Source organism: Microcebus murinus, chromosome 19 (genome assembly GCF_040939455.1).
Source record: "Microcebus murinus isolate Inina chromosome 19, M.murinus_Inina_mat1.0, whole genome shotgun sequence".
Lineage (NCBI taxonomy): Eukaryota > Metazoa > Chordata > Mammalia > Primates > Cheirogaleidae > Microcebus > Microcebus murinus.
Genome location: NC_134122.1, coordinates 36411829 through 36422286, shown reverse-complemented (window position 1 = coordinate 36422286; position 10458 = coordinate 36411829). Strand labels below are relative to the sequence as shown.

The window sequence follows — 10458 nt, the reverse complement described above, 5'->3', positions numbered from 1 at the left end:
AGAGCTTCCTGACAAAAATGTGAACTTCCCTGGTGAGCTGACCACATCACTATTAGCTGAAATGAGGGTAGCATTATTCACTTGGCATTCCCATGAGTCAAGGCAAAATGTAATGGCCTCTAGACATATTCAGGGGCTATTTCACCCAATTGCCAAAGTAAATTCTTCAAAGGCAGCTGTCTAGAAACTCCCACTGGTCCAGAGAGGCAGAAGAATGAGAAATCCTCTCCACAGTCCCCTGCCCAAATATCCCCCCACTTCCATGGGCTGCGCCTTCAGCTAGAGAACTCTACCGGGATGGCACTTCTGACCGCATTCTGGCAACAGCACCCCTGGGACAACCTGGATTTATGAATTGAGATCCAGAGGTGGAATTCCCAGACAGTCCAACGAAGGTACCCACATGATAATGGATAAGAAAGTGATGTTTCTAGAGTGGAGTGCTTTTCCAGGTGCTCACCTGTGCCCCAGGATTTCTGGGGTTTACAAGCACTACTGGCAATTTCTTCATGACCCATTTTCCTTACTTGGTAATTCTGTCTTTTTGGGAAATGGATTTGCCTGGTCCCTGGTGAAGGACCCAGCATTCCAATGTCTAAAAACCCTGCATATCTTTTCTCCTATCCGGCCTTACACCAAGACACATTTGAACACCTTGGTAGGGGCACAAGGAGGCACAAACATGGGCAGCCTCTCCCTTGTTTCTACATCTCCATGATGCTGTATTGGCTGAGGCCAGTGACACTTGTAGGTGTGACAGTTGTGATATAATCAATAGCTTCAAGGTCTAGAGGTGCCATTTGAAAGAACCTCTTCAGGGATGTCTGTTCAAGCAGCCTGGAGCAGCCAAGGTAAACCTGGGGGCTTGGCCTACACAGTGGGACAGGCCATGATTTTCAAACATTTTGGATTTTTTTTTTTTTTTTTTTTTTTTTTGAGACAGAGTCTTACTTTGTTGTCCAGGCTAGAGTGAGTGCCGTGGCGTCAGCCTAGCTCACAGCAACCTCAAACTCCTGGGCTTGAGTGATCCTTCTGCCTCAGCCTCCCGAGTAGCTGGGACTACAGGCATGTGCCACTAGGCCCGGCTAATTTTTTATATATATATATCAGTTGGCCAATTAATTTCTTTCTGTTTATAGTAGAGACGGGGTCTCGCTCTTGCTCAGGCTGGTTTTGAACTCCTGACCTTGAGCAATCCGCCCACTTCGGCCTCCCAAGAGCTAGGATTACAGGCGTGAGCCACAGCGCCCGGCCACATTTTGGATTTAGAATATCATCTGTTACATATGCAAGACTCTGAGAGACCAACAGAAATTCCAGTTCTGGTTGTGGCTGACTGAGAGAAGCCATAGCAAGCTGCAGGTAGGTACCCATGTGCATTGGAGGCCAGCGGGAACCCAGAGCCTCCCAAAGTGGACATCAGAGGGGACTGTGTGCCAAGAGAGGAAGCTGAACTTAGGTACTCCTGCTTCACCCACATGCCATCCCATGTGCCTTTAGATCTGACCTATTCGAAATAAAAGATATCATACAGGCCAGGCAACATGGCTCGCACCTGTAATCCCAGCACTTTGGGAGGCCAAGCTGGGAGGATCACTTGAGGCCAGGAGTTGGATGGAGACCAGCCTGGGCAACACAGCGAGACCTCTATTTCTACAAAAAATTTTTTAAATAGCTGGATGTGGTGGCATGCACTTGTAATCCCAGCTACTCGGGAGGCTGAGGCAGGAGGATCACTTTGCTTGAGCCTAGGAGTTCAAGGATGCAGTGAGCTATGATCATGCCACTGCATTCCAGCCTGGTTGATAGACCAAGATCCTATCTCAAAAAAAAAAAAAGACATATAGAGATTTCTTGGGACCTTACCTCTGACATGTTGAGATCAATTTACACTCTCTTTGGAAATCTTGCTTGTATTGCATTTAGGCTCATTTGTATTAGGAGAAAGAATTACTGTGTGGTTTACACAGTAATTTCAATAACTTATCTCTTTAAATAATTATAATGGGATTGAAGAAATGAGGGATCAGATAATAAAGATAACTATAAAGAATATAGGAATATCAGGGCCAGGCGTGGTGGCTCACGCCTGTAATCTTAGCACTCTGGGAGGCCGAGGCGGGCATATTGCTCAAGGTCAGGAGTTCGAAACCAGCCTGAGCAAGAGTGAGACTCCATCTCTACGAAACATAGAAAGAAATTAATTGGCCAACTAAAAATATATACAAAAAATTTAGCTGGGCATGGTGGTGCATGCCTGTAGTCCCAGCTACTCAGGAGGCTGAGGCAGGAGGATCAGTTGAGCCCAGGAGTTTGAGGTTGCTGTGAACTAGGCTGATGCCACGGCATTCTAGCCCGGGCAACAGAGTGAGACTCTGTCTCAGAAAAAAAAAAAAAGAATATAGGAATATCAGCTATAAGGAACAGCCACCACAGATAGAGGGCCCAAGGAAGATCACCCCTCTCCTTCCAGAGTACAGATTTAGACCTTGTTGGAGAGAGCATGGTGATGGCTCACAGAATGGCAGATACTTCAGCTGAGTGCTTGCTTGGAGGTGTCTTGCCAGAGACACTTCACTGCAAACCCACCTGAGCGTACTGGGGAAGTCTGCTGGCCTCTCTGTGCTGCCAACTACCATGCACTGCAGGAGCTGGTGCTGGACAAGCTGTGTGCACTGAGAGCTCTTGCACATTGAGACCACCAAGGAAGATATCTGTCTTCCCTCCATCAGTGTCTCACCAGGGTCCTCTACCCTCTACTGGCAAAGCTCAATATCATGTCCACTGGCTAAGGAAAAAGCATTGATAGGTCCCAACTCAATGTTTGTGAAGCAGGCAATGAAGGGTGGGAGGATTTGGAGCTGAAAGGCAATCAGTTGATAACTGTCACATCTATAAACTGATTAATCCCAAATTTATACTCCTGCCCAAGCCTCTTTCCTTGGCCTCAAATTATATACCCAATCACCTGTTAAATACTGCTACTTCAATGTGTATGAGTCATCACAGTCTTCAAACAGCCAAATGGAATTCTTTATTTCCCCTTTCTGCCCTAAACACCCTCCTCATTCCATCTCCCCTATCTCAGGAAATGGCACCACCACTCACCCAATCAGCAAACACCTGAGAGTCATCTTTGCCCCTTCTCCCTACCTCACCTTCTGCATACAGTTTATCAGAAGCACTATTGATTCCATCTTCAAGTTGTATCCTGAATTCATTCACATTCACTTGTCTGAATCACTGTCATCTCTCACCCTGCATTACTACTAAGGCCTCTTGGTTTAATTGGGCACCTATTACATCCTCTGGTCTTTTTAAAGGGTTGATTAGATCCTGCAATATCCCTATTTAAAACTCTGCTTCTAGGCTGAAAGTGAAGACTTACCTTGTCCAACTCTCCAGCCCCATCCTCCACCCCACTCCCCATTCCCATCCTCCACCCTGGCCTTTGTTCAGTTCCTGCCTCAGGCCTTTGTGATTGACATTCCTTCTGCTGCCCTTCCCCCAGACTTTCTTTTTTTGAGACAGAGTCTCACTCTGTTGCCCCAAATAGAGTGCAGTGGCATCATCAACCTCAAACTCCTGGGCTCAAGCAATCCTCCTGCCTTAGCCTCCTCAGTAGCTGGGACTACAGGCGCCTGACACCACGCCCAGCTAATTTTTCCTATTTTTGGTAGAGATGGGGTCTGGCTCTTGCTCAAGCTGATCTGGAATTCCTGAGCTCAAGTGATCCTCCACCCTCAGCCTCTCAGGGTGCTAGGATTACCGGCATAAGCCACTGCCCTGTGTAAGGGTGAAAAGCTCAATAGGTGCTCACATCCTGGGTGGAGGAAGATTTCTCATGCAGAGATTAGGATATGTAAAAGTAACAAGTTTATTTACTTACCTAAGGAAAGAAAGAAAGAGAGAGATAGAAAAAGAGAGGCCAGGTGTGGTGGCTCACACCTGTAATCCTAGCACTCTGGGAGGCCAAGGTGGGGGGATCGTTTGACCTCAGGAATTCGAAACCAGCCTGAGCAAGAGTGAGACCTCATCTCTACTAAAAATAGAAAAGAAATTAGCTGGACAACTAAAAATATATAGAAAAAATTAGCCGGGCATGGTGGTGCATGCCTGTAGTCCCAGCTACTCAGGAGGCTGAGGCAGGAGGATTACTTGAGCCCAGGAGTTTGAGGTTGATGTGAGCTAGGCTGACACCACAGCACTCTAGCCTGGGCAACAGAGTGAGACTCTGTCTCAAAAAATAAAAGAAAAAAATTAATTTCCTCTATGGATCAAGTAAAAAAAGGAGAAAGTCAGTTTAATTCCTTTTCTCTTTAACTTATATGTTGAGCCATGGCAACTGGCTTATGTTAAAGGTTTGATATAAGTTTTTAATGAACTGAAACATACCCTATTGTATAAAAGTAGAAAAAGTAATTCCCTCACTCGGTGACATTGATGTGATCTTGTTATCACAAAACTAGGTAAGTCTTCTCAAGAAGGATTTCTTTTATATGATTACTTCTAGAAATAATGGCTCAATATTATATAGTTAAAATTCCTGTCTTAGCACACATTATTAAAATTTGAAATGATGGGATAATTTGAGCATCAAAATAAATAACTTTGGTAATGAGTTATAACCCACTGAATAAAATAAGATTCCATGAATTCATGTTGACACAAATAATAAATGATTATATAAAAGAGTTTAAAAGGAAAGTTCTTAATTGGAGTAAAATGTAAAATGCCAGCTAACAAATATAAAAAGAACGATGGAGTTATAGTAGAAAAATCTTTATTTGGCAACCATTACAATTATAGCCAATACAAGAAAGAATCATCAATGGCTGCCAAAACTAATGAAAGAAAATTTGAAGAAAAATAGGGTATTTACATAGTCTCAAAGTATTTCCCCACAAATTACTTATTAACTACAAAGATAAAAATAGTAACTTCATAGTGGCATCACCTGGAAGACCCACCTAGTCATGTAAACAAAGTCAACATTAGCCAAACTGGAACAGACTAACATCATGTATACAACCTATCATAGTGCTCTGAGGACCCAACATTACTTATGTGATTTTTCTGTCAAAAATGAATAGCATGAGTGTAATCTTGAGAAAACACGAGACAAACCTAAATTAAGGGATTCTTTAGAATGACAATCATCCACTTTTCAAAAATGTCAATGTCACGAAAGACAAAGAAATATGAAAGAACTGTTCCAAATTAAAGATAACTAAAGAGATATGACAAGTAAGTGATCCTGGATTACATTTGGGGCCAGAAAAAACAATAGCTATAAATGACATTACTGAGACAATTGATGAAATTTTAATAAGGAATGTTAATTGAAGAATAGAATTATATCAATTTTTCTGATTTTGATGGTTTCGCTGTGATTTTTAAAAGAGAATAACTTTATTCTTAGGAAACTCACTGAATATATAGTAGTCAAGAAGCATGATACTTGCAAATTACTCTCAAATTCTTCAGGAAAATGTGTGTAGGCGGGGTGAGAGAGAGAGGGAGGGAGAGGTGGAGGAGTGCGTGTGTGCGTGTGTGTGTGTGTGTGTGTGTGTGTGTATGTAGAAGAGAAGTTGAACAAATGATAAAAGAAAATGGGACAAAGCTACAAATCTAAGAAGCTCAGTGAACTCCAAGTAGGGCAAACTCCAAGAGACTCACACAGAGACACATTATAATCAAACTTTCAAAAGCCAAAGAAAAAGAGATAATCGTAAGAGCTGCAAAAAAGAAGCAACTCGTTACATACAAGGAATTCTAAAATAAGATTGTGAGCAGATTTCTCATCAAAAACCAAGAAAGACAGAAGGCAGTGGGAGGCCATTTTTAAAGTGCGGAGGGAGGAAAAAAAGCTGTCAACCAAGAATTCTATATCTAGCAAAACTACTCTTCAAGAATGAAGAAGTTAAGACATGTCCAGATAAATAAAAGCTAAGGGAGTCCGTTACTAGTAGACCTGCCCTATAAGAAATGCTAAAAGGATTTCTTCAGGCTGAAAATGAAGGACACTAGACAGTAATGTGAAGCTACGTGAAGAAATAAAGGACACTGGTAAAGGTAGATATATAAGTAAATATAAAAGCCAATATTATACTTCTGGTTTGTATCTCATCTTTTTTTCCCTATATGATTCAAAAGGCAAATGAATCAAACATCAATTATAAATCTATGTTAATGGGCACACAGTGTACTAAGATGTAATCATAGCTGAGTCCTAATACCCAAATAAAACAAAAAGGTCATTTGTGACAGTAACAATATAGGAGGGACAGAGATGTAGAGTAACAGAGTGTTTGTATACTATTTTACATAAATTGGTATTATTCAAACTAGGTTTTTTATAAGTTTAAGATGTTCATTGTAATCCCAAAAGTAACCACTAAGAAAATAATTTAAAAGTATATAAGACCAGGCGCGGTGGCTCACGTCTGTAATCCTAGCACTCTGGGAGGCCGAGGCGGGTGGATTGCTGGAGGTCAGGAGTTTGAAACCAGCCTGAGCAAGAGCGAGACCCCATCTCTACTATAAATAGAAAGAAATTAATTGGACAACTAATATATATAGAAAAAATGAGCTGAGCATGGTGGCGCATGCCTGTAGTCCCAGCTACTCTGGAGGCTGAGGCAGCAGGATTGCTTGAGCCCAGGAGTTTGAGGTTGCTGTGAGCTAGGCTGACGCCATGGCACTCACTCTAGCCTGGGCAACAAAGCGAGACTCTGTCTCAAAAAAGAAAAAAGTATATAGAAAAAGAAAAAAAAGGACATGCTACAAAAAACAAAAGCAAAAAATGAAAAAAGAAGTACAAAAAATGCAGCAATAAAGGAATTGAGGAACAAAAACATGCAAAGTCAGGCACAATGGCGTGTGTCTGTAGTCCCACCTAGCTGGGAGGCCAAGACAGGAGTATTACTTGAGGCCAGAAGTTCAAGGCCACAATGTGCTATGATCATGCCTGTGAATAGCCACTGCACTCTCCAGGCTAGGCATCATAATGAGACCCCCATCTCGAAACATATGTGTATAAAAAGACCTGAAGCCAGGTGCAGTGGTGCATGCCTGTAGTCTCAGCTACTTAGGAACCTGAGGCAAGAGGATCACTTGAGCTCAGAAGTTCGAATCCAGTTTGAGCAACAAAGTGAGACTCTATATCTAAAAAGACAGAAACAAAAACATATGAGACTCTGGGAACAGCCGGTGCTGAGTGAAGCATGGCCGACAAAGATGATTCAGGTGATTCTGGTTTTCAACAATCATGGCAAGAGGCGGTTGCTCCGCTTTCTACCAGCATTTCCCCAAAAAAATTCAACAGCAGATTGTTCAAGAGACTTTCCATCTAGTCCTCAAGTGGGATGACAACATTTGTAACTTCTTGGAGGGTGGAAGTTTGGTGGCTCTGACTATAAACTGATTTACCAACACTATGCTACCCTCTACTTTGTATTTTGTATGGATTCGTCAGAGAGTGAACTTGGGATCTTGGACCTCATCCAAGTTTTTGTGGAGACTCTGGATAAGTGTTTTGAAAATATGTGTGAATTGGCTGGGCATGGTGGCTCACGCCTGTAATCCTAGCACTCTGGGAGGCCGAGGCAGGCGGATCACTCAAGGTCAGGAGTTTGAAACCAGCCTGAGCAAGAGCGAGACCCCGTCTCTACTAAAAAAAAAATAGAAAGCAATTAATTGGCCAACTAAAAGTATATAGAAAAAATTAGCTGGGCATGGTGGTGCATGCCTGTAGTCCCAGCTACTTGGGAGGCTGAGACAGGAGGATTGCTTGAGTCCAGCAGTTTGAGGTTGCTGTGAGCTAGACCCATGCCACCGCACTCTAGCTCGGGCAACACAGTGAGATTCTGTCTCAAAAATAAAAAAAAAAAAAGAAAGAAAGAAAATGTGTGTGAATTGGAGTTGATCTTCCATACGGATAAGGTGCACTACATCCTCCAGAAGGTGGTGATGGGTGGGATGGTGTTGGAAATAAACATGAATGAAATCGTGGCTCAGATTGAAGCTCAAAATAGGCTGGAGAAATCCGAGGGTGGCCTTTCAGCAGCCCCTGCGCAGGCTGTATCTGCTGTGAAAAATACCAGCCTGCCTGAGATTCCTCGGAACATCAACATTGGCGATCTCAATATCAAAGTCCCCAACCTGTTCCAGTTTATCTGAGAGTGGAGGATTGGACTGAACCAGAGTCCTTAAAACAAGCAAAGCCAGGCAAGTCTGGAAACAGAACCCACTGTAAGCCTTATAAGAGTCAAGACTCAGGACCCTGAACCTTTCTGTCTGGGGAAGACTGTTTGGCATGGGATGGGGAAGGGGTTCTTGTGGACACTGCCCAGGGCTGCTCAGTTCTCACACGTGCAGCTGTGCTGCCCTCCACGCACATGGCCACTGCAGGTGTGAGGGGCCTGCTGTCCTCAGAGGGAGTCAGCGTGCCCAAGCCACCTGCACCTTTACCTCTCATACACAGCCACTCCGAGGGTTGGGGACTGTATTGAGCAGGCCCACTTGCTTCCCAGAACCCCAGCACGAGGACTGAGCACATTCTTTGACTAAAGTCTTCATCCTTAGCACCATGGGTTTCTGAGGTCCTATCACATTTACTTGCTGGTGAGGTACCCTAGGTAGAAAAGGGCTGGCCCTTCAGACCGTTTTATTTTTTTTTAAACTATGCCTATATCTTTGCTGAGTTCAGCCACAGGACCTGCTAACACAGGTCCCAACTTAAGGCCTTTTACTAATTTTATAAAGAGGAGTTTCAATATGTTTTCATGTCTCTTGGACATATGCACAGGAGTGGGATGACTGTGTCATGTTGTAGGCATATCTTTAACATTTTAAGAAACTGTCAAACTGTCTTCCAAAGTGTGTATACCATTTTACATTCGGCCTATGAAAGTTCCTTATCTTTGCCAACATTTAGTATGGTCATTCTTTTTTTTTTTTTTTTTTTAGGCTGTTGACATAGGAAATAAGTATGGTCATTCTTTTTTTTTTTTTTTTTTTTTTTTTTTTTTTTAGACAGAGTCTCACTTTGTTGCCCAGGCTAGAGTGAGTGCCGTGGCGTCAGCCTGGCTCACAGCAACCTCAATCTCCAGGGCTCAGCGATCCTCCTGCCTCAGCCTCCCGAGTAGCTGGGACTACAGGCATGCGCCACCATGCCCGGCTAATTTTTTCTGTATATATTTTTAGTTGGTCAATTAATTTGTTTCTATTTTTGGTAGAGACGGGGTCTCGCTCAGGCTGGTTTCGAACTCCTGACCTTGAGCAATCCGCCCGCCTCGGCCTCCCAAAGTGCTAGGATTACAAGCGTGAGCCACCGCGCCCGGCCAGTATGGTCATTCTTAATTTTTGCCATTCTAGTGGGTGTTTAGTGTATGTCGTTGTGATTTTAACTTACATTTCCCTTATGACTAATGATATTGTGCATCTTTTCCTGTGCTTATTTACTACTTATATATCTTTTATGGTGAAGTGTCTCTTCAAATATTTTGCCCATTTAAAAAATTTGGGTTGTTTGTCTTATCACTGAGTTGTCAGAGGTCTTTATATATTCTAGATATGAGTTATTTGTTGGATATACGTTTTGCAAATATTTTCTTCCAGTCTGTGGCTTGCCTTTTCATTTTGTGTCTTCTTAAAAACAGCTTTGGGTCAGGTGCGATGGCTCATGCCTGTAATCCTAGCACTCTGGGAGGCCAAGGGAGGAGGATTGCTCAAGGTCAGGAGTTTGAAACCAGCCTGAGCAAGAGTGAGACCCCCGTCTCTACCAAAAATAGAAAGAAATTAATTGGCCAACTAAAAATATATAGAAAAAATTAGCTGGGCATGGTGGTGAATGCCTGTAGTCCCAGCTACTCGGGAGGCTGAGGCAGGAGGATTGCTTGAGCCCAGGAGTTGGAGGTTGCTGTGAGCGAGGCTGATGCCACGGCACTCTAGCCTGGGCAACAGAGTGAGACTCTGTCTAAAAAAAAACAATAATTAAAAAAAATAATAATAAAAACAGCTTTATTGGTATATTACTTACATACCATAAAAATTCATTCACTTTAAGTTTACAATTCAATAGTTTTTAATAAATTTACAAAGCTGTGCAACCATCACCACATTCCAATTTTAGACTATTTCCAACACCCCAGGAAAAGATTCCATGTACCCATTTGCAGTTATTCTGTTCCCACTGCAAATTGTAGGCAACCAGACTTTCTGTCTTTATAGATTTAACTCCTTTCAGGACATATTATGTAAATAGAATCATATAATGTGTGGTCTTTTGTGTGTGACTTCTTTTACAAATACTACAGAGTAGTATTTCTGAGGTTCATTCTTATAGCATGTGTCAGTGGTTAGTTCCTTTTTATTGTACGTATTATCCATTGTATGGGCATACCACATTTTTATTTATCCATGCTGATAGATATTTGTTTTTTTTTTTTTTTTTTT

At 42.5% G+C, this 10458-nt stretch overlaps 1 pseudogene; it reads left to right on the top strand.

Annotated features, from left to right (window-relative positions):
• The first annotated feature begins 7239 nt into the window (after positions 1 to 7239).
• On the top strand, positions 7240 to 8181 carry LOC105871004 (AP-3 complex subunit sigma-2-like; annotated as a pseudogene).
• Positions 8182 to 10458: the final 2277 nt, after the last annotated feature.